Raw genomic sequence first — 24,932 nt, forward strand, 5'->3', positions numbered from 1 at the left:
ATATAGTTCACTTTACTTAAATGATTTCAAAACAGAAAATATATGTAAGGTGTGACAAAGTTAAAGTGGGCCAAAGCTCCTCCACATTGGCTCCTGTTGTGTATTAATTACTTCCTCCCCACAACAGAATGGTTAAGAAATCAGTTCTCTTTAAACAACTTGTAGGAACAAAGCTTCTCCTGCGTTCTCTTGAGGGCCTTAATATATCAATAAAGCTTCCAGATTATCTCAAAACTAGATATCGCTCAGGGTTCTGTAACATGTAAACTGTCTAATGATCAGTTTAACATACCCGTGGCTGAGTAATAACTTTAGTTTTTTATTGGAATCATTCGTTTCAAGACTACAAATACTGAAGCACTGAGAATAATTTCTTTAACACTACAATTGGCCCGGGAAACCCTGGGAGACAGTGAAGGACAGGGAAGGCTGGCGGGGTGCAATTCATGGGGTCGCAAAGAATCTGACTTAGCGACCGAATGACAACAGCTGGCCCTCTGCACCATGGGTTGGGAATGTGGAATGCACGAATACACAGGGCCAACTGTACTAGGGCGTTTTATCAATACATGTGGGACTTGAGCATCCCTGTACTTTGGTATCACCAAGGGATCCAAGAACCATTCCCCCGCAGTTGCCAAAGGACAACTGTATTCCGGTATAATGGCATGTGAGAAGACTGATATGAATGTCCCCAGACAGGATGACAGACACTCTGCCTGCACCAATGAGTGAGACTGTCTTTCTCAAAAACCATATGGCCGATGTTGAGAGCTCAATGTCAGGAAGCACGCCTGACCCCCTCACATCGTGCTGAAGACTCCCCCTTCCCCTTCTGGCTGCCCTTCTCCTCCTGGCTGCCCATGACATTCACACCACTGCAAGTAAGTGTATATCTGCCTTTGCGGCTCCCCTACTGGCCTAAGTCCCTATAGGAGATATGACAGCCGAGAGGCTGACTCCAACCTGAACACATGTTTTGTTTGGCCCACGCAGAATGTTGAAGTTGGGAAATAGGAAGCAAAGATCTGCCTTACCAGCTTCTCTCTAAAAAGAAATGGTCTGGCCCCACAGGGCATGCATCATAGCCACAGCTAGCTGCCCCTGAGTTAATGATAGGCAGCCCTGGAGGGAACACTCTGCAGACAGCCACAGAGCCTATCCTCCCATCTGTTAGGCCCACCCTTCCTCACTCTACTCACCACCTGGCTGGCCCTGCAGGCATGTCAGTTTGAAAATATATGGAGCTTATGCATTGTATCCTCAAGGCCCAGCATAATTCCTGCCCTGCAGAAAGGACTCTCATTTGTTGACTCAATTTGGTGTGTGAAAGAATCACTTGCAAAGCCTGAAAAACAACAGGGGTCTTAGGACTTTCACTAAGGGGTGATGGTTCAGTCGCCCAGTGATGTCCCACTCTTTGGGACCCTATGGGCTGCAGCCCACCAAGTTCCTCTGCCCACGAAATTTTCCAGACAAGAATACTGGAGTGGGTAGCCATTTCCTTCTCCAGGGGTACTTCCTGACCCAGGGATCGAACTCAGGTCTCCTGTATGGCAGACAGTTTCCTGCATTGCAGGCAGTCTCCTGCAATACAGTCAGATTCTTTACCAACTCAGCCATCAGGGATCCCGATTCAACAAGTCTGCACAGATATCCAGCAGCCCAACTTTTTCAGAAGCACCATTACTGAGTCTTGCTAAGAATGCTATCTAATAAATATCTCTTTAGCGTTAGGTACCTGGAGTTCTTGTGAGTCTTGATTTGCTTAAAGAACTTGGAAACCAAGCAGGAAATCCATTCCTGTTCTCTTCTACCATCTGCTGGCGAGTTTCTGGTACTGCACTGCAGTTCAGTTCAGTCACTCAGTCGTGTCCGACTCTTTGAGACCCCATGAATCACAGCATGCCAGACCTCCCTGTCCATCACCAACTCCAAGAGTTCACCCAAACTCATATGTATCGAGTCGGTGATGCCATCCAGCCATCTCATTCTCTGTCGTCCCCTTCTCCTCCTGCCCCCAATCCCTCCCAGCATCAGAGTCTTTTCCAGTGAGTCAACTCTTTATATGATGTGGCCAAAGTTTCGGAGTTTCAGCTTCAGCATCAGTCCACCCAGGATTGATCTCCTCTAGAATGGACTGGTTGGATCTCCTTGCGGTCCAAGGGACTCTCAAGAGTCTTCTCCAACACCATAGTTCAAAAGCATCAACTCTTCGGCAATCAGCTTTCTTCACAGTCCAACTCTCACATCCATACATGACCACGGGAAAAACCATAGCCTTGACTAGACGGACCTTTGTTGGCAAAGTAATGTCTCTGCTTTTTAATATGCTGTCTAGGTTGGTCATAACTTTCCTTCCAAAAGGAGTAAGCGTCTTTTAATTCCATGGCTGCAATCATCATCTGCAGTGATTTTGGAGCCCAAAAAAATAAAGTCTGACACTGTTTCCACTGTTTCCCCATCTATTTGCCATGAAGTGATGGAACCAGATGCCATGATCTTCGTTTTCTGAATGTTGAGCTTTAAGCCAACTTTTTCACTCTCCTCTTTCACTTTCATCAAGTAGGGGATTCGTTTTCTATTTTCAATGGTTAGACCCAAGTACATTTTTTAAAGAAATTCAACCAAATAGCTTAAAAATATAACACCAAGCTACATTTGGTGAAAACAAAAAAGATAAATATCTTACAATCTGATTTTTCAATTGTACAATATGTCTGAGAAACCTGTGTGCAGGTCAAGAAGCAACAGAACTGGACATGAAACAAAGGACTGGTTCAAAACTGGGAAAGGAGTATGTCAAGGCCATATATTGTCACCCTGCTTATTTAAAAAGCAGGCATAACAAATTGAAGATGTGCCTGAATGTGCAGGCAAAACCAAATGCCTGAAGACTGTTTAGACAAACCGAGCAGGGCTCCTGGCAGAGGGCGGCTGGGCGTGACAGAATGTGTGGGAGGTGAGAGGGTTAATCTGGAAAAGTTCTCCATAGTGATTACTTCACCTCCTCGAAACTGTGAGGCCTGATCTGCCAACCACTCCCTCCAAATTCTTCAGGTCACCTGCTCAGTGTTCTTCCTCCACCTCCTAAATTCTGCTCATTCAATTACAAATACCAAGCAGGTAGGCCTGTCCTTCCCCCAAGCATACCTCCAGCCTCACTTTCACGTCTCCCTGCTGAGTCTTTCCTCCTGAGATCCTTTACTTACAACATCACACAGCCTGCATGGAAAGCAGACCTCCCTTTCACCCAGGACTGAACAGCCACACCCCATTTCTACTGAAATTCTGATACCAGGATGCCCAGCTGACCAGACTCGAAACACGAGCATGAACCTTCCTGTCCCTCAACAAACCCACATCATTCTCTCCACCCCAGTTCTGGGCTTCTCCTCTGGCAGATTTAGCACTGCGACAACCGACATCACCCTGCCTTAATCTGCCCCTTCTCTACTCTGTACTTCAAAGGCTACCTGCCTATCATTCCTTAAAAATCAAAAAGGGCTTTACCACCCACAAAACCACTGCTCAGAATCTTCCAAAGGTCCATTTGACCTGCAGACTAAGCCCACCCTCTCTCCCTCCAAGTCTTTCAGCCCTGGATTTTCACACATGATTCCTTGATTATGTTGTTGTTCAGTCACTCAGTCATGTCCAACTCCTTGCAACTCCATGGACTGCAGCAGGCCAGGCCTCCCTGTCCTTCACCATTTCCCAAAGCTTACTCAAATTCATGTCCATTGAGTCAGTGATGCCATCCAACCATCTCCTCCTCTGTCATCCCCTTCTCCTGCCCTCAATGTTCCCCAGCATCAGGGTCTTTTCTAATGAGTCAGCTCTCTGTATCAGGTGGCCAAAGTATTGGAGTTTCAGCTTCAGCATCAACCCTTCCAATGAATATTCAGGACTGATTTCCTTTAGGATTGACTGGTTTGATCCTTGATTCTATGTAAACACAAGAAATCAGCATCCTTTAATGCTTCCATCCCTCCATCTCAACAACTCAGAGTATGCTCCTCCACTGTCTTCTCCAAACACCACTACCCCAGAAATTTTCCTTCTCTCTACTCTTCTGGGAGATCAATTTTCTGAGCCGCTAATTCAGGAGTTACCCCATTCTGCCTCATGTCACCACCATATGGTCGTCTCTTCTTCTGCCATAGACTGAAATTTTATGGAGGTCAGGAACCTCCATCCAGGTTACACATCTTCTCCTGCCTGACCCCACTGTGTAACGTGCACAACAGCAAATATTTGAAAGAAAAAAAAAGTCTCAATTCATTTCTCCTAAAGGTCCAAACTGAATATTCATTGGAAGGCTAGATGCTGAAGCTCCAACACTCTGGCCACCTGATAAGAAGAGCCAACTTACCAGAAAAGACCCTGATGCTGGGAAAGATTGAAGGCAAAAAGTGAAGGAAGTGGCAGAGGATGAGATGGTTAGATAGCATCACCGACTCAATGGACATGAATCTGGGCAAACTCTGGAAGATAGGGAAGGACAGGGAGGCCTGGCGTGCTGCAGTCCACAGGGTCTCGAAGAGTCAGACAGGACTGAGCGACTGAACAGCAACAACAAAAGGCCAAAAGGAGAAAAGTAAAGAGAAACTGCTGCATGAGGTACACAGAGAATGGTTAGTTCAGATTCAGAGATCGCAGCTCAGCCAAAAATGATTCTTTCTGGGGAAAAAAAAACAGGTGTGATGAGAGAAAGATGAGGGCAATCACTACCTGGCAGCCATGGAAAGCAGGAGGAGACAGGAGAACCAATGTGCCTCCCTGCCTCTCAGGCCACGATCCAGAAACCAGAGTCCCAGTTCAGACAGATGGTACCTACACTGGGGAAAAACACCTGAGAGCTTCTGGCAGCACACGAGCGCCTAGACTAATGTCTTGAGGGGAAATGGAAAAGCCAAAAGCCAGCATTCACTAATATCCTCCTCCCCTAACAGAGCATAATGACAGTCATCGTACATCCTGGAACAGAGAACAGAATCGGAAGATGGAAAAGCTGGAGCAGAAGGAAAACAGATTCAGTGTCGGCAGGGACGGGGGCGGGAAAGCGCATGAAATAATGATCACCCCAGCCCAAGGCTGAGCCAGATGGCAGCCACGGTCAATGGAGACCCACGCAGGCCGCATGAAATTTTGATGAATTCCTTCATGGCCACACCACGAAAGCCCATATTCCAGAAGAACAAATGTCAGAGTGGAACAAAAAGGCTAAAATCGCCTGCATTATTTACTCATCTATATTTGGACATTTTTCAAAATGTGGTTGTTTAATAAGTGCTTTCACGGATGAGAATGGTCACTGTTTATGACACAAATCCTGCTTCTTTTTTGAAGCCTAAGCTGATGCTCCAGGCCATTGTGATGACTGTATGACCACAAAAGACTAGGTCATACAGCTACCCACACACTTGATCCAAAATGAGAGCCAGAGTCATGGATTAGGGAGAACCATTCTCTCCCATGGACTTCCCAGCTGGCGCTAGTGGTAAAGAACCCTCCTGCCAACTCAGGAGATGTAAAAGATGTGAGTTGGATCCCTGGATCAAGAAGATCCCCTGGAGGAGGGCATGGAAACCCACTCCAGTATTCGTGCCTGGAGAATCGCAAGGACAGAAGAGCCTAGCGGCCTACAGTCCACGGGGTCATAAAGAGTTGGACGCAACTGAAGAGACTTAGCACAGCACACATACTCCTCCGTGCCACTTTCTAGCATCTCAACCTGAGAAATCAAGCCAATTTACAGCTTCTGTAAAGACATACTCTGAATCCTCAACATGAGCAGACCAACTTATACAAGAGTATGCACAATGCCCGACAAAGTCGAGCTTGTCTAAGCAAGGCAAGATGCTTCTGAATTGCATCCAGTCCAAGTCTAAAGTCAAAACAAGGCTGGAGGTCACTGGTCTTGCTTGCTGTCGATAAAAGCCTTGATGAAATTAGTTGAATCTGGAGAGGATTTTTTTTCTGGGAAGACATTGTAGAAAAAGGCACAGCCATGTGATAACTGGTGTGAAGTGACGTTCCAAGTTGAAAGACCTAAAACTTGACTGAAAAACCCAGAAGGAACACTGAGTAGGTATACATGTGTGCAGGATCCAGAGGTAACTGGCAAAGAATTGAGGGAAACTCAGCCCTCCTGCAGGTCCTGGGTAAACACCTCTAATTAAGAGATACTGAGTATCTTACTCTAATTAAGAGATACTGAGCAGTTAAGACTCGGTGCTTCCAATTCAGGTTCGATCCCTGGTCAGGAAACTAAGATCCCACATGCCGTGCAGAGAGAAAGAGACACTAACAGAGCTAGCGATTCAGAAACTAGCTGGGCAACCTGGAGTGTGTCCAGGTCAAGACTATTTGAGCAGGCTGTCACCAGCTGGGTTTTCCCATGTAATGTGAAAGGACAAGAGAGCAAGTCTAAAGACAATCTCAAGAAAGTGGCTCAGTAGTAGGCTGTGCAGACTACACTAAGCAGGGGAGGGAAGCAGAGACAGGCAGCTGGTAAGAAGGAAGAAAGGGGCTTGAAGCTGAAAACCTGTTTTCAAAGCAACAGGTTTAGTTGCAGCTGTAAGGTAAGATGTTGGACAAGCTGTCGAGGAAGATGCCAGGATGTAATAACGTGAAAGTGCAGCCCTCCCAGGAAATAACTAAATCCAGGATGAGGACATCAAAGAAAGCGGCTGGAGTAGAAATCGAAGTCGTGGACTGGGAAAGTGAGAGAACCTGACGGGCCCTCCCAGTAGTCCACATTGTTTTGCCCAGCGTGATGGCAGGTCAGGACAGGAGGGAAGCATGAGTCAAGTGCTCAAGTCTTCACTGAATAAAAAGGAGCAAGTGAAAGGTCAGAGATCAACCAGTAACGAGCAGGAAAGATACTGGACAGTCTAACCCCCTGGCCTAAGATACAGATATTTCATGTGAGTATTTCAGGCTAAGCACCTGAAAGTGGCCACTTCTTCCAGCCCGAGGTGTGGGAGAGATGGCAAATTCCACTGAGAAAAGCTACTGGAAAAGGGAGGACTGGGTTCCTCTTATGGCACAGAGGTAAAGGGAGGGTTTAGAGGTGGGGTAAACATTGCCAGGTTCGCCATAAAATTGTTCCAGGGGACAGAGTGGAAAAGTCTGGGAGGGAGCAGGGCACTGGACCAAGAAGCCAAGCGTTGGGCACCCTGACTGAAGCCCCTCCATCTTGGTTGTACGAAGGCAGAGGAAGGACATCTGAGCTTAGTCGGCTGCGGGGAAGACCTCAGTGTGATCCTAAACATTTCCGTGTTACATTGAAGAGTAAGTAACTCGTGACACAAAGTCAGGCCAGGACCATACAGATCCTGCAATTTTTTCTTATGATAAACCATCCTGCATTTTGAAACTACACTGAACAAACATCCTCTATTTAACACACACCCAGAAGATTGATGGGATGAATAATATTTCAAACATTAAGTCACTGGTCTATAAACAGAGAGCTATTTTGGCTATATTCACATTACCTGAAGCAAAACTAATTTTTTAAAGCTTCTTAAAAACATTCTTCTTAGTCACAGTTTGGCTTAGAAAAACCTTCCAGTTTTCTTTAACATGTACATTCCAAATGGACTTGTCAAAACTTTTCATCTATTAAAATCAAATCTCCAATTTTTAACTTTAAATATTTATAAATACAACATATAGATGATCCTTTGCATATTCTGAGAACTTCATTGAAACATTATCAGAAAAAACTAGCTATAATTATTATTCAGCCACTAGAAATAACTGTTCATCACTAAACAAAGAACATGCAAAGTGCATTCAAAAAAATCAATGTACTTTATGAATCTACTTAGTACTATGTTAAAACAACATGAGAGATAACTTATTAACTTAATTCACTGAAAAGTGAAAGTGTTAGCTGCTCAGTCATGTCCAACTCTCGCAACTCTGGATTGTAGCCTGCCAGACTGCTCTGCCCAAGGAATTCTCCAGACAAGAATACTGGAGTGGGTAGCCATTCCCTTTTCCAGGGGATCTTCCCTACTCGAGGACTGAACCTAGGTCTCCTGCATTATAGGCAGATTCTTTACCATCTGAGCCACCAGAAAGTCGTTCAGTCATGTCCGACTCTTTGCGACCACATGGACTATGAAATTCTCCAGCCCAGAATACTGGAGTGGGTAGCCTTTCCCTTCTCCAGGGGTTGCCAGGTCTCCCACACTGCAGGTGAATTCTCTACCAACTGAGCCACAAGGGAAGCTCAAGAATACTGGAGTGGGTAGCCTATCCCTTCTCCAGTGGGTCTTCCTCACCCAGGAATCGAACTGAGGTCTCCTGCATTGCAGGTGGATTCTTTACCAACTGAGCCACCAGGGAAGCCCTTAAACCAGAAGTGGGCAACTAGGGTCTGTGGGCCAACACCAAGGCTGTCAACTGTTTTTATAAATAAAGTTTTATTACAACATAGAACACAAAATTCAATTGACTGCAATGAGATTTCTCACTACGTTGGGCAGAGAGAGTCAAGTAGTCCTAACAGAGACCTGTTACCCTACTACCCATGAAGCCTAACAGGAAATTAAACATAGGCTTAGGCTCCTGGTGACAGTTCCAGAGGGTCTGCCAGGAGGCCCAGCATGGGCAGATTGGGCCAGAGAAGACCCCAGCCAGGCCCATACTTTCCTCAAGGATTTTCTGTCCCACCCAAGTGAGCAGGTAAGGATGTTCCCACTGAGAAAATGGACTGTCTATAATCAGTGAACCCTAGAAAAAACTTACAGTTCATGGAAATGTCAACAGTCTAGAAATGCCTGGAGAACCTAGCCACTGAGAGCTATGCTCAGCAGGGAGTCTTCCCATATTGGGAAGAGATGGCAGCTCTGCCCCAGAGCTTGCAGACTTCTGAGTGTGCAGCCAGCAAGAGAAGGTGTGTCTGTTCTAAGAGTTACTCTCTTAAAGACTGCTTCCTCCTGACCCAAGTTAAGTGATGCTGTATTGGACCCTAAAGATGAAATCTGAACTCACAGGAAGAAAAAGATCAGATAATTAGAAAAACAAATTTCAGATTTTTCTTCAGAGGGACCAAAAGCTGAAACAGAGCTCCATGTAAATGCATATGAAGTGTGTCTTCCTGGAATTTTCTTTAAATAGGTGGAATAAAGTTCAAGAATTGCATAAACAACATTCCAAACATAAAACCCAAACCTCAAAATTGGGAAGAAGAAGATGGAATAGACAGAAACTCTCCAGAAAAGATAAATGAAGAATGAAGACGCATCTTATTGGGAACCATCTTGAAATAAAGCCCAGTGGAAGGAACAGTATTTTTGAGACAGTGATAGGTTTGAAGACAAGGGAAAAAAAAATGATAATAAGTAAGGCCTTCAAAAACAACGACCAGGTTGTGGATGACTGGACTATGGAGAAAGCTGAGAATCCAGCAACCAAATGACTAGAGAACTTGGTGTAAAATCGTCAGAGCCACTGTCAGGCATAATTCTGCAAAAGTCAAAAATGATGCTGCAAATTCACAGGTTGTTTGAAAAAAGAATAAACTGGTAGGGTTTCCCTGGTGGCTCAGTGGTAAAGAGTCCTCCTGCCAGTGCAGGAGACACGGGTTTGATTTCTGGTCCATAAAGATCCCACGTGCCGCAAAGCAGCTAAACCGTGAGGCACAACCTGTGCTCCGGAGCGCAAGAACTGCAGCTCCTGAATTCATGTGTGGCAACCACTGAAGTCCACGCACCTAGAGCCCGTGCTCCGCAAGAGGAGAAGTCACCACAATGAAAAGACTGCATCACAACTAGACAGCAGCTTCCGCTCGCCACAACTAGAGAAAGCCCCTGCAGCAACAAAAACCCAGCGTAGCCAAAAAAAATTTTTTTTAATTTTTTAAAGAGAATAAACTTGTATGGGGAGGTGGGGAAACTAAAACAATAGGAAACATGTGTCACTTGGCCCGTATGCTTCACTGCATGTGTGAGCTCCATATGCTCAATTTACTGAAAAGATTTCCCTGCTTGCATTAAATGTGTCAGGAAATTGACTCAAGTAGGAAAAAAAAAAAAACATAAAATTTGGGATCTAATCATGGAATCTCTTTAATTTTTCTCTAAGGAGCTTACAAAAACAAAATGAATGAAATTAAGCTTTCTGTTATTTGTATAAGAGATTTAAGCAGACATATGGGGAAATGATACACTTGTATACTCTAGAGTGTAAAATCCATTTTCATTTTCATCCATTTATTATGGCATAGTCAATGAGCTTCCCATACTCTAACTCAGTTTAATCGTACTTATTCTGAATCTGTACTGTTATTTGTTTATAATGGATTAGTCATCTTTGGATGAGTCTCAGTTGATACTGTCTTTGTAAATGACTAATTACTTTAATGTTAAAAAAGTAACGATTAAATTTTTATTGGAAAGGTATAGTTAATATTTCATAATCACATGGTAAAAGCAGTTAATTTTCATGTTCCTTCAAATAAAATATTTCAGGAAAAAAATAAAAATATAATAAGCACTACATAGAGATGTGCAATGAAAACTGGAATAACTCCACTTGGGGAGAAAGGAAAAAACAGACAAAAAATGACATTTTCTTGGAGCTATTCAGGTAGAGAAAAGGTAGACGTGGGACGAGTATAAAGCCAGTACTGTTTCTTCACTCCAGAGGCCACTCCCCTTTCACATAGTCCTTAGTATCTGAAAATATGGAAGTGAAAGTGCTAGTCATCAGTCACGTCCAACTCTTTGTCACCCCATGGACTGTAGCCCGCCAGGCTCTTTTGTCCATGGAATTGTCCAGCCCAGAATACTGGAGTGAGTAGCCATTCCCTTCTCCAAGGGATCTTCCTGACTCAGGGATAGAACCCAGTTCTCCTGCCTTGTAGGTGGATTCTTTACACTCTGAGCCACCAGAGAAGCCCTTATTTGAAAATAAGGGCTTCAGTAAAGAGTTGTTGAATAAATACTGCCCTCTGGTGGCCCAAAAGTGGTATCCCCTATCAGGGCTTTCTCCCAAATTACTCAAATTGTATAATACAATACTGTGTTCTAAAAATTTCCAAGTTCTCTTCCTTCAAAAGTTATACATCCTTTATTCCAGTCACTTAAGACTTCAATCTCACATTACAGCCTAATGTTACTGACAAAACAAATCCTGATACAACCAAGCTTTAGACCTTTCCTATAACCAGTATTCACTTCATAGAAACATATCCTGGAAGGTCACTGATAGTAGTCCAGAACGGGAAGAAGAGCCTTCATGCGGACAGGACCTGTAGACTGTCCCTCAATCCTCATGGGCTGATCAATTGCACACATAACAATTTCTCCTAAATGTTTCTCGTTTCTCCTAAATGTTCCTCTGGTTCTTTCCCTGTGAGAATTTACTTTCAGGTATTGTATCCACAAATTTTGCCTAGATCCTTCTGTACACATTCCATTAATCTGTCCTATGAAATATAAAATATATCAAGGTATTTTACCTCTCACCAGGGGTATTAAAAAAAAAAAAAACAAGTAAGAGGGAGATCTTGATCTGCTGGAGCCTCCTTTCTCAGTGAATTAATACACCTGAGTAGCCACTCTCTCTCCCAATTTATTACCCCTTATTTCATATACGTAATTACAACTGATTAAAAAAAAATGGAAGCCACTCCAGTGGCCCAACACACATCATAAACCTAGATCCAAGTCAGACTGCTCTTACAGAAAACTGCCGAGACACCTAACATACACCAGTCACAATCCTCCAGTTCGGCTCGGTTGGTTCACCTCACCCTGGAGAACAGGACCTGTTAGCCTTCCCAGGAAATCCCTGGTCACCTGGTCACTCAGGCTCCAAGCCGCTGCCTGTAAGGTTCTCAGCGACCGTTAGTCGCTGTCATGTCTGACTCTCTGCGACGTAGTCTGCCAGGCTCCTCTGTCAATGCACTTTCCAGGCAGGAATACTGGAATGAGTTGCCATTTCCTCTCCACATAATCTTCCCGACCCATGGACTGAACCTGGGTCTCCTGCACTGCAAGCAAACTCTTTACTGTCTGAGCCACCAGGAACTCTTGCCCAAATGCCTCAGGAACAGCGCTCCACTCCTTGTGGGGCCTTGAACTCCCCCAATGCATGGATTAACTTCCCTTGAATAAAGATATCAAACTTGATACTAAATTGTATTATTATTTGTCACAACTCATAGACACTTCCTCTATATCCAGGCTATTAAAAGTTTCCTCCAATTTCTCTCACTGTTGAATGTTTGGGTCTATCAGCCACCACCACAGGCCACAGAGAGTTACGCGCTCAAAGGTGAGCCAGAAAGCATGTCTTTCATTTCAACATGTGCTTCATGAGCCGTTCTGGTACAAATCATGAACAGCTGAGTCGTGAGTGAGTTTCCATAAGACAAATCCAGTAAGTATTCCAAGGCTCCGCTGCTTCCTGTCCTTGACAGGGCCTTGAGGCCACTCAGAGTGGGCAGACGAGAAGATCAAAATGCACTGCCAGGCTTTCATCTTTTAATTGTTCTCTTCCTCTGCCTTGCTTTTGGAAGCAATAGTGTGGGATGAGGCTTTAGTTTCCTTCCTCTTTACACAAACACGAGTTAACTACAGCCAGAAGGGCTGCAGCCCTAACTTAGTCGCTAAATAACGTCCAACTCTCAGGACTCCATGGACTGTAGCCCCCCAGGCTCCTCTATCAGATTATCGAGGCAAGAATACTGGAATGGGTTGCCATTTCCTCCTCCAGGGGATCTTCCCAACACAGGGATCAAACCCTTGTGAACCCACAACTCCGGCCTTGGCAGCTGGGTTTTTACCACTGAGCTACCTGGCCAGAAGGGATAAGAATACTCAAATCTGTGGTGTGACAGCCTGGTTCCCAGGGGCCAACAGGGTTCACAGAAACTGCATACCCAGGTTACTCCAAGTTCAAGTTTGCCTTTATAGGATGTTCACTAAGTCTATGAAAAATGAAATGGAGGCAAATTCCATGGAAAATCTAAACCAAAGAGTACTCAGAGGCAAAAAACTTTCCTGTAATCTAACAAATTCTAGGAAATTTACCTGTGGTATAACAGATTGGAAGGTTACAGAAAATGCACTTAAAATTTCAATTATCACTACTTTTACACAATAACTTACAAATAGCTGAGACAGGTAGAATTTTCTAGAACTGATCCAATAAATCACAATGTCATAGATGATCAAACCTTGAAGGGGTAGCTAAGATTTCCTAATAACTGACAAACAAAGCTCTTTGTAAATTATAAATCACTATATATATGAGGATAAAACTAAGGCTGTTAAGTGAAAGAGATAAAAGTAAAATGGTTAGTGAAGAATGGACGGTATATAGTAATAAGCACAGGCTTTCAGTCAGACGCCTGTCATCCCATTCACGCTCTGCCACTCTCTAGCTAAGTTATGGAATAGGTAAGTCTCTATTTTTTCTCTTACTGAACCAAATTTTCGTAAGAAGGATGGCCAACTCCTATCCTTCCTGTAAGACTTTCTGCCTTCAATGGTAAAAATTTTTTAAGAAAAAAAATGACTACAAATTTTCAACGTGACTAAATTTAGATACCTAGAAAATATTCTTTTCCACTACTTCATAGTACTAAGAGATATATTTGATACATTCAGTTCAGTTCAGTTGGTCAGTCGTGTCCGACTCTCCGCGACCCCATGAATCACAGCACGCCAGGCCTCCCTGTCCATCACCAACTCCTGGAGTTCACTCAAACTCATGTCCACAGAGTCAGTGATGCCATCCAGCCATCTCATTCTCGGTCGTCCCCTTCTCCTCCCGCCCCCGACCTTTCCCAGCATCAGAGTCTTTTCCAGTGAGTCAACTCGTCTCATGAGGTGGCCAAAGTATTTCAGTTTCAGCTTTAGCATCAGTCCTTCCAATGAACACCCAGGACTGGTCTCCTTTAGAATGGACTGGTTGGATCTCCTTGCAGTCCAAGGGACTCTCAAGAGTCTTCTCCAACACCACAGTTCAAAAGCATCAATTCTTCGGCGATCAGCTTTCTTCACAGTCTAACTCTCACATCCATACATGACCACAGGAAAAACCATAGCCTTCACTAGACGGACCTGGGTTGGCAAAGTAATGTCTCTGCTTTTTAATATACTATCAAGGTTGGTCATAACTTTCCTTCCAAGGAGTAAGCGTCTTTTAATTTCATGGCTGCAATCAGCATCTGCAGTGATTTTGGAGCCCAAAAAAATAAAGTCTGACATTGTTTCCACTGTTTTTCCATCTATTTCCCATGAAGTGATGGGACCAGATGCCATGATCTTAGTTTTCTGAATGTTGAGCTTCAAGCCAACCTTTTCACTCTCCTCTTTCACTTTCATCAAGAGGCTTTTGAGTTCCTCTTCACTTTCTGCCATAAGGGTAGTGTCATCTGCATATCTGAGGTTATTGATATTTCTCCCGGCAATCTTGACTCCAGCTTGTGCTTCTTCCAGCCCAGCGTTCCTCAAAATAGCAGTGGCTAAAAGACACAGAAAGGAAAAAGCCCGCAAAAATAGAACAAAGGAAAGTCCGAGGACTGGAGTGAGAACTCCAGGTGAAAGAGGAGCCAAAATTGAGCCTCTCATGCCTCGAATATGTATTTTCCTTTGCTTGTCAAATAAAACTGAGCTTTAACACCAAGCTGTAACACTGGTCCATCCATTGCTTCAAATTTTTGCTGCAGCAAGACAGAACTGAGGAAATTACACACCCCCACCCCCCAACAAACCCAATTTAAAAGGTGGGCAAATCTGAACACTCTATCAAAGTGTTTGTTATGTATCAATGACAACTAAGCACACAAAAAATGCTCAACATCGTCAATGTAATAAAAAGAAAGATTCACTATGGAAAACAGTTTGTCAATTTCTGATAAAGTTAACATACAATTACAAGAGGACCCATCAATCCCACGCCTCAGCATTGACTCAAGGAAAACAAAAAGCCTGTCATGAATGTTCACCATGGTTTTATAACTGCCAAAAACTAGAAAAAACCCAAATATCCTTCAAATGGGAATCGATAAACTGCAGTACATGTGTCCCAGGAAAACCACTCAGCCATGAAAAGAAATGAAATACAGATACAAACAACATGAATGGGTCTCAAATGCATTATGCTAAGTGAGAGAAGTATGATTCCATTTATGAGATATTCTCAAAATGACAAAACCATAAGAACCCAGCACGGCCAAAATTTAGTAAGTTCATACAAAAAAGAAAATATTCCTTAAAAAATAAGGAACTAGGACTTCTATTAGGACACACAAATCTTGCTAACTTCTACTTAAGAGTTTCAGCAAATTCAGTAAATTTGGCTGAATAATAAGTGTAAACAGATAGGAGGAGATAATACTGATAAATACTGTTAGATAAATAAGGTAAACAGATAATATTAAGTATTAATATCATTAAGTAATAAAGTTAATACTTATAGTTATTCTGTACGTTTGTCTGGTTTATTCACTAACATATCCCAAGCACCTACAAAAGTCACTAGCCCAGAGCAGGTACTCCTACTTACTGAATATTTCAACAAAAAGCAGCTTATAAATATCAGTACAAAACACATCCCCAGTGTAGTCAAAATTTAATTGCAGATGCTAGTAAAACTGAATATGTGTATGCGTGAAAGTCGCTCAGTCGTGTCCAACTCTTTGCGACCCCATGGGCTATACAGTCCATGGAATTCTCCAGGCCAGAATACTGGAGTGGGTAGCCTTTCCCTTCTCCAAGGGATCTTCCCAACCCAGGGATTGAACCCAGGTCTCCCCCATTGCAGGCAGATTCTTTACCCGCTGAGCCACAAGGAAAGCCCAATGGTTAATTCTCCCAGAAAATAACCAGTTTTAAAGAAACATTAACTAAATGAAAAAGACGCTTACTCCTTGAAAGGAAAGTTATGACCAACCTAGACAGCACATTAAAAAGCAGAGACATTATTTTGCCAACAAAGGTCCGTCTAGTCAAGGCTATGGTTTTTACAGTGGTCATGTATAGATGTGAGAGTTGGACTGTGAAGAAAGCTGATCGCCAAAGAATTGATGCTTTTGAACTGTGGTGCTGGAGAAGACTCTTGTGAGTCCCTTGGTCTGCAGGGAGAGCCAACCAGTCCATCCTAAAGGAGATCAGTCCTGGGTGTTCATTGGAAGGACTGATGCTAAAGCTGAAACTCCAATACTTTGGCCACCTCATGCGAAGAGTTGACTCATTGGAAAAGACCCTGATGCTGGGGAGGATTGGGGGCAGAAAGAGAAGGGGAGGACAGAGGATGAGATGGCTGGATGGCATCACCGACTCAATGGACATGAGTTTGAGTGAACTCCAGGAGTTGGTGATAGACAGGGAGGCCTGGCATGCTGCGATTCATGGTGTCGCAAAGACTCAGACATGACTGAGCGACTGAACTGAACTGAACTAAATGAATCTCTAATTAACCAAAAGTATTAGAGTAGATTTTTGTAGAAAGGACTTTCTGAGGTCTGTATCTCCCACTAGTGGCCATACCATTACTCCAAACATGCAAGTCTTTATTAGTGTTGAATGTATGTATGACTAGCTATGTCACTTCTGAATTAAACAAAATCACAGAAAACAATCCAGGAAAAAAAAAAAACAAACAAACACGTGGGCTCATTCGAAACCATAGGCAAGGCCTTAAAATCTTTTCTAAAAAAGAAAGATAAGTTGCTCTTATCTTGGACACAAAATAAATATTGAACAACCAGGATTTGATCCAAAAGCAAAACTTTATCGCTTTCATATAAAAATCTTCAATTATAGACTAAAAGTGGTAAGTCCAGTTTACAATGTTAACCATCTAATAGGTTAAAAGCCCTTGAAAAAGGCCTATGGGCAATCACAAAGAATGGCTACCTTATTACAAAAAACTATTATCCCTGAATAGTTGTTTTTTGTTTTAAAAACAATAGTAGGGGAGGGTGTCCTCAACCTCTGTACCTAACACCCCTCTTAGCGGCTAAAAGCTTTAATAATGCAAAGTCTTCTCATCTTAGTTAGCTAGAGAAACATGGTTTAAGTTTCACATTCAGTGGGTAGCTGCTGTGGAATGCATTAAGTAAGGAATGTTTTATCCAGAGGAGAAAAACCTAATCCTCAGGTGTGGATTGATACAAAGGGAGCACCATTCACGGAATTCAGAAGGATCAACACCTCACAAATTCTTGCTCCCTGCCCTGGTGTTGCATTACCTGCTACACTGCATCTAAAGTTCACTTTCCCCCTGCAGTCAAAGATGCAGAGAAAGTATCCATATTAACGTAAGGAAACCAGCTTCCAGTGCTTGATTCCTCCGTGTAAAACTCAGAGCAGGGCACGCGCTGAAAAATCTATTTCTGTTAACTATAATTCTATTAGCCATCACAGAGATCAATGACTAGCAACAGTCACTATTCCACCTAGTCAGTCAAATAGTCTCGAGGAAGTCACATACTTAAAAATTAATATCCTGTACTTGACAGCATAATTTTATTCATCCATTCCATTAATATTTACAGATGGTCTCCTCTGCTCCAGGTAGGATGCTAAGGATGCTTTTAACAAAAATGTGACTACACTCTGTACATGCAACCTTCTAAAAACATGTGCAGGGGCTTCCCCATGGCTCAGAGGGTAAAAGAATTCACCCGCCAATGCAGGAGACACAAGAGATGCATATTCAAGCCCTGCGCTGAGAAGATCCCCCAGAGGAAGAAAGGGCAACTCACTCCAGTATTCTGATCTGAAAAATCCCATGGACAGAGAAGCCCGGTAGGCTACAGTCCAAGGGATTGCAAAGAGTCAGACACAACTGAACAAATGAACAGAGAGAAAAATATGCGCAGTTTTAGGGGAAACTTTCTAAATTTTCCCCTGCATTTTGTTTATTACTTTGCTTCTTCCAAGAAAAACTGTATAAATGACAGCCGTGGTGTGTGTGTGTGTGTTTTCAAGGAGGAGAAATTGATGAATAGAGAGGCCAGTTTATAAAATGTTCTTCCATTTTCTGTTACAAGCCTCATGTCTCATTGACCACTTTCTTCAACTAAGTATATAAGTCATTCTTTGTTTGAAGAATAGCATTCCAGCAATGAATGGTTGGGTAACATTTAGACACAGAGCTCTCTCTCTTAGAAAGCTCACCCACCACCTCCTGAGTTTGCCTCTAGCAACAAAGATGTCTTTGGATTTGTCTCGCTGGTTCAGACTTCCATCAACACCAGAGAGGAGAGAATATATTCCAAAGAGTGTGTTTAAGTTTATCTTTGGAACTAAAATGAATGCTAAGATTAGGAGAGGGGAAAGGATATATCAACCTAAAAAAAAGCCCGATTTCGTAAACAAGTTGATTTAAATATTGCTTTATGAAAGCATGTGTTTTATAGCCATGGGACCTAAGGTAAATCCGGTTTACAAAAGACTGTAACTGAAAGAAAATACAGGATGCAGATTTTTAAATTTTATTTCTCTATTTATTTTTGGCTGCACTGAGTCTTCCTTGCTGGCTGGCTGGGCGTTTCTCTAGTTGCAGTGAGTGCAGCTACTCTTAGCTGCAATGCTTGCGTTTCTCACTGAGATGAGGTAGTTTCTTGGTGCAGAGCACAGGCCCTAGAATGCAGTGTCAGTAGTTCAGGGCATGGGCTTAGTTGCCCCATAACATGTGGAATCATCCCAGACCAGGGATCGAACCTGTGTTCCCTGCATTGGCGGGCAGATTCCTATCCACTGCGCCACCAGGGAAATCCACAAATAGGTTTGAACATTCTTCTCTTATAATCTAATCTGAAGATAAAATTATAAAACAGCAGAGAAAGGGAGTTGAAACCATATATTCACCACAACTATTTGCTGCTGCTGGCAGATTCAATCCAGTAATTTTGGTAAATGATTACTTGCATTTTCTTAATAATTCAACCTCTATTTTAAAAATATGGGCTACTACTTATTTCACTACTCTAATCAGGATATTGTTTGTCAGCTGTAATCAAATAGATCCATCCTTTGAGGGGATTTTCTCTGCCTTTCAAAACTCAAGGTACAACCTAGCAAGAAAATGGACATATTAATATTGATTTGAGATGACTTCATATTTCAGCATGATCTGTGAATACCCAACTACCATGTCCAATTTGGGGAAGGCCAATATATTAGGAATAAAAACTAAGAATTCAGCCCTTCTGTTTAGTTGCATTCTTCCATTGTATTTCACGCTCTGCTTTAAGGTTGCCAACATACATAGAGGCACTCGGACCTCTGCTGCCAGAGATAGGAATTTTTTCAACAAGTGTTTTATTTCAGTTATATTTCTCTGTAAAGTTCATAGTATCCATTCTCAAAGTATAATCCACAATCATTTCCCCGATGGCCTACAAATGCTGGACACCTGCACTTTATACCCTCACCCAGGCAAGAAAAGAGGGAAATAGTAAAACCAAAAGTTAGTCTATCGGCCTGTCCTTCTTTACCCCCAAGGGCATAGCTCTTCTGGAAGCTCCACCTTAAAGTCACCTGTGACACATGGACACTCTAAGCACAAGGGTGTCTGAGAAGATAAATCTTTTCATATGGATTTACTAACAACCTCACAAATATCACCATTCAAAGGGTGACAGAGAAGAAAGGATATCAGATAGACAACTTGTAATATTTGCCATAGGTAGATCACATTTTAAAAAGTGAATTCACCTAGGTAGCTATCTGAGGGAAAAAGAAAGTTAGATCTATAGGTCAAGCCTTCAGTTCAGTTCAGTTCAGTCGCTCAGTCATGTCCGACTCTTTGCGACCCCATGAATCACAGCATGCCAGGCCTCCCTGTCCATCACCAACTCCCGGAGTTCACTCAAACTCATGTCCATCGAGTTGGTGATGCCATCCAGCCATCTCATTCTCTGTCGTCCCCTTCTCCTCCCGCCTCCAATCCTTCCCAGCATCAGTCTTTTCCAGTGAGTCAACTCGTCACATGAGGTGGCCAAAGTACTGGAGTTTCAGCTTTAGCATCAGTCCTTCCAATGAACACCCAGGACTGATCTCCTTTAGAATGGACTGGTTGGATCTCCTTGCAGTCCAAGGGACTCTCAAGCGTCTTCTCCAGCACCACAGTTCAAAAGCATCAATTCTTCGGCGACCAGCTTTCCTCATGCAAGTTAATTCCAACTAGATCAATGATTTTAAAGTATAAAAGATAAAATAACCTAAAGAAACTAAGAGATTTTTGTTCTCTAGGAATGAGAAAAGTGCCTATGGTACAAAACCACAAAAGATTAATAAACTCAACTATGTACAGATTTAGTTTATTCATAGAAAAACAGTCAAAACACAAGCCAGCCTGTGCATGCACACACACACACACACACACTAAAAACACCTGCAACTCATCCTACACAAAGAGCCAATTTCCTGAATAAAGAGTTCTTACAAAAAGGACTATAAGACTTAATAAAAAAGCTACAAATTGCTCTTAATATGAAGAGATGGTCAGTCTTATCAGATTAATACAAAATCAAAGCTGTAAGATACCATCTTCATCTTTCTAACTAACAAGAATAAGAATAGTAGAAACAGACCCTCTCCTGCCTGACTGGTGGAAGTGTAAATTGGCAGACCCCTCCAGAGAGGAAAACCAACAATTCATGGCTGGGAACCATCCTACAGTTATAACCACACACATGCAAAGGGACGTATGCCCACTATCATTCACAGAAGCCCTGCTTATAATTATAAAAAAATCAGGAAAAAATTATCAAAAGGAGACAAGTTCAAGTTAATTCTAGTTCATCTGGTCAATAAAATACTATAATTAAAAATATTAGATTTTGCAACTATCAAAAAAAAATTTTTTTAAGCCCTTTATGTGCCAATATGGGATACCCCAGGTGGTGCAGCAGTAAAAAAAAAATCTGCTTGCCAGTGCAGGAGATGCAAGTTGGATCCCTGGGTTGGGAAGATCCCTTGGAGGAAGGCATGGTAACCCACTCCAGTAGTCTTGCCTGGGAAATCCCATGGACAGAGGAGTCTGGCAGACTACCACCCATGTTGAGGCAAAGAGTTGGACAGAAGTGAGCCACTGAGCACACACATGCACAAGTTCCAATATGTAAGAGCAGTCAGGCTATTCCGTTAAGCACCAAAATCATGGAACAAAGTATGTGTATACTATGCTTCCATTTAACTTGTAGGAATGAAGCATGTACAGAATATGCAGATTATCCGAAGCAGTCAAGCCTCTCAGAAGTCATGTGAATATTTTTTCCACTTTCTCACCAGGCAGTGACCACTCAAGGTGATATGCAGTTTCCACAGAGGTGAGGAAGGTGGTGGGCTGGCTCTGGACCTGAAATTTCTAAGCTGATTTTTTTTACTCCTTGGTTAAAAGAGTCTGGGAAGGGTAGGGTCCAAAATGTTGTTACTCCAAACTTAACCAACTGCAGTTTCATTTCTTAACAAGTTTCTAGTTAAGAATTGAATGTTCTAATATGAATTGATTGTTGGTGGAGAATTTGTTGTTGTTCAGTCGCTCATTCGTGTCTGACTCTTTGTGACCCCATGGACTGCAGCACATTGGGCTTCCCTGGTGGAGAATTAACTCTCATTTAATCTTTGATCAAGTTTTTTCTGATATTAGAAGTACAGTGACACTGGATGGCTTCGTTAGGGCTGGAGGGAACAGGAAGAATTCATGTGAAGGTAGATGTCTTGGGTGAGGAGGGCACCCTGGGAGGCAGGAAAATATTCTACTTCTGAGGGCAGAAAATTAAAAGAAGCTGTAGGAATGAACCACAAAAGCTACTTTGCAGGTTTCCTTTAATTGCAGGATATCCAGAAGAATTCAGAAAGCTCCACAATCTCAACTTCCATACTTCAGCTGACCTTTCTCTTTTTTTATTTTTCTTTATTTACTATGGTTACACTGGATCTTTGTTGCTGTGTGAAGGCTTTCTCTAGATACGGCAAGCAGTGGCTTCTCTTGTTGCAGTGCATGGGCTCTAGAGCGCAGGCTCAGTAGTTGTGGCACACGGGCTCAGTTGCCCTGCAGCACGTGGGATCTTCCCAGGCCAGGGATGGGACCTGTGTCCCCTGCACTGGTAGGGGGTTTCTTAACCACTGGGCCACCAGGGAAGTCCCAGCTGACTTTTCTGATTCCCACAGTAGTTCAGTCTGGTGTCCCGCCCATCTAATCAATCTCTCTGATTAAGAAAAGAAGCCCAAAAGTGGGAGGAGGGAAGCGTGGGCAGTGGGTATCTATTCTACACTTCTGTTTTTCTCCTGGACAAATTTTTTGAGGGCTTTTCCCTATTCTAGGGGTTTACAAAGAGGAAAACCTTAGGAAGCCAAGCCTATGGTACACAGCAACCTGGAATCCCCCCAGGGACCTGAGAGCATCCAAGGAGAGCTGTAAGGGAAACCGTGCACCAGAGATGCTCTCAACACCCTTGGCACCTCAACCACTGTTTCCACTGGATCCTGGTCCTATCCCATATCCTGAAATTGATGCCAGTGCCATTAACTATATGCAGAGCATAATAAAAGGGGTGACAGGGAAAGAACACCAAAGTAAAAAGAAATCCTTTTTAGTTGTCATGGAGCTCATAACCTCTTTGGGATCAAAAGCTATGAACATATGTATGCCAGCCCACACAAGCAGTCTCAAAGGCTGGACAGCAGAGCAGCTTTTACAAACTGAAAAATCTCAGGACATAAGCACAAAGAGGATAGTGTGGCAAGGAGCCTGCAACAGATAAGGCCAGGCGGGGCACTGCTATGCTTTTCTTAACCTCGCTTCCCTCTATCAGGCAATCTCTCCTCACCTTATCATCCAGATTTCCAGCAGGAGAATTCTATACTCCTGTCCTTACCTCTGCCTCTCCATCTCCGATTCTATTCTCAGTGAACTCCAATGTGTCTCCCATCCTCACTCTGAAATCGCTCTAAATCCCTAGTGAGCTCCAAATTTGTAGATTAAATAGACACTCTTCAGTCATTTCCCTGAACTTTAATTTGACACTGCTTCCTTTTTATTTTTACTGAACTACAGTTAACGTAAAATGCTGTGTTTATTTCTGCTGCACAACAAAGTGACACAGTTGTACATATATACATTCATTTTTATATTCTTTCCTATTATGGTTTATCTCAGGACATCGAATATAGTTGCCTGTGCTACCAGTAGGACTGTGTTTTTATCCATTCTATATGTAACAGCTTGCATCTACTCACCCCAACCTCCCAGCCCATCCTTCCCCCACCTCTCCTCCTCCTTGGCAACCACAAGACTCTTCTCTATGTCTATGAGACTGTTTGTTTCATAGATAAGCTCATTTGTGTCATATATTTCAGATTCCATGTACAAGTGATATTGTGGTATTTGCTTTCTCTTTCTGACTTACTTCCCTGAGTATGATCATCTCTAGTTCCATCCATGTTGCTGTGAGTGGCAGTATTTCATTCTTTTTATGGCTGAATGGTATTCCATTGTATATATGTACCACATCTTCTGTACCCATTCATCTGTCAATGGACATTTAGGCTGTTTCCATGTCTTGGCTATTGTGAATAGTGCTGCTATCAACACAGGGGTGTAGGTACCTTTTTGAATTATATAGCCTTGTCTGGATATATGCCCAGGAGTGAGACTGATGGATCATATGGTAATTCCATTTTAGTTTTCTGAGGAACCCCCATACTGTTTGCCATAGTAGTTGCACCAACTTACCAACTCCCACCAACAGTTCCCTTTTCTCCACACCCTCTCCAGTCCTTATTGTTTAGACTTTTTGATGATGGCCATTCTGACCAGTATGAGGTGGTACCTCATTGTAGTTTTGATTTGCGTTTCTCTAATAATTACTGATAATTACTGATGTTGAGCATCTTTTCATATGCCTATTGGCCATCTGTAAATCTTCAGAGAAGAATCTATTTAGGTCTTCTCCCCCTTTTTTGATTGAGTTGTTTGCTTTGATACTGTTCAACATTTTACTACTTGTGGGTCACACACCTTCCTGGAAATCTGATAAATGCTATGAACCCTCTTCCCAGACAAATCCTATACATACACAAACTGCAGAGAGTCCAGAAACCACCTGAAACTTAATCTTGGACCAAATGGGTCAAGAGATCCCAGGTTAAGAACAGGTGACCACTAGCCTGGTTTCTGTAACAACTTTTCCTTACAAATTACAGTCGACGTTTGAACAACTCAGCAGTTGAAAATCTGAGTGTAACTTTACAGTTGACCCCCTGAATCCACAGTTCCACATTCACAGATTCAACCAATGGCTCACTGGTCGTCTAGTACTCGAGTGAAAATTTAATGAAAAAATTCAGTGTATAAGTGAACCCATGCAATTCAAACCCAGGTCATTCAAGGGTCCACTGTATTCCACTTACACTTTGAATCTCCTGACTATGCCCCAGAGCTATGAATTATGGTCAGTCTTCTCATTCAGAACACTCCTCCTTGTTCAAACACTCTCTCGGTCTCAGTTATCACTGGCATCTTTAGAAGTCCTACACCTGCATTTCCAGCCCAAGCCACTCCTCGAAGAGCCACACTTCCATAACTACCACTTGGTAAATTACTCTGGTTAACATCATACTCGGTGTGCCCAGAATCAAATTCATCATCCTCCCGTCACCAGCCTACCTCCCGCTTAATTAGGCTGTCTTTCTAAAATCTCTCTTTCTCAGTAAATAATACCAATACATTATCATAATTCCATTTCTGAAACAGCCCCGGAGCTCCTATAAGATCAGCTCTCCCAGAGAAAAGAACTATAAACCTAGGACAGATGCATTTTTTTAAATGTTCTGGAGAAGAAATGAGAGCAAGCAATTACTGCCAGTGAGTTGACATCCGAAAGAATGAATGAACTACACTAGAAGTGGAGAGGCCCGAGTCCGTGCCATGCGAGTGCTGAA

The 24,932-nt window shown here is 42.8% G+C and overlaps 1 protein-coding gene and 1 pseudogene across 11 annotated transcripts in view; one reads left to right on the forward strand and one right to left on the reverse strand.

Annotated features, from left to right (window-relative positions):
- The window catches only part of LMO7 (LIM domain 7), a 228,959-nt gene that overhangs the window by 165,240 nt on the left and 38,787 nt on the right, over nucleotides 1–24,932 (reverse strand). The gene's annotated exons all lie outside the window — the stretch shown is intronic.
- Nucleotides 9,009–9,530, forward strand: LOC148775822 (protein FAM204A pseudogene; annotated as a pseudogene).

Source organism: Moschus berezovskii, chromosome 13, assembly GCF_049115385.1.
Source record: "Moschus berezovskii isolate FMDL1 chromosome 13, NW_MosBer_1.0, whole genome shotgun sequence".
In the NCBI taxonomy this organism is placed as follows: domain Eukaryota; kingdom Metazoa; phylum Chordata; class Mammalia; order Artiodactyla; family Moschidae; genus Moschus; species Moschus berezovskii.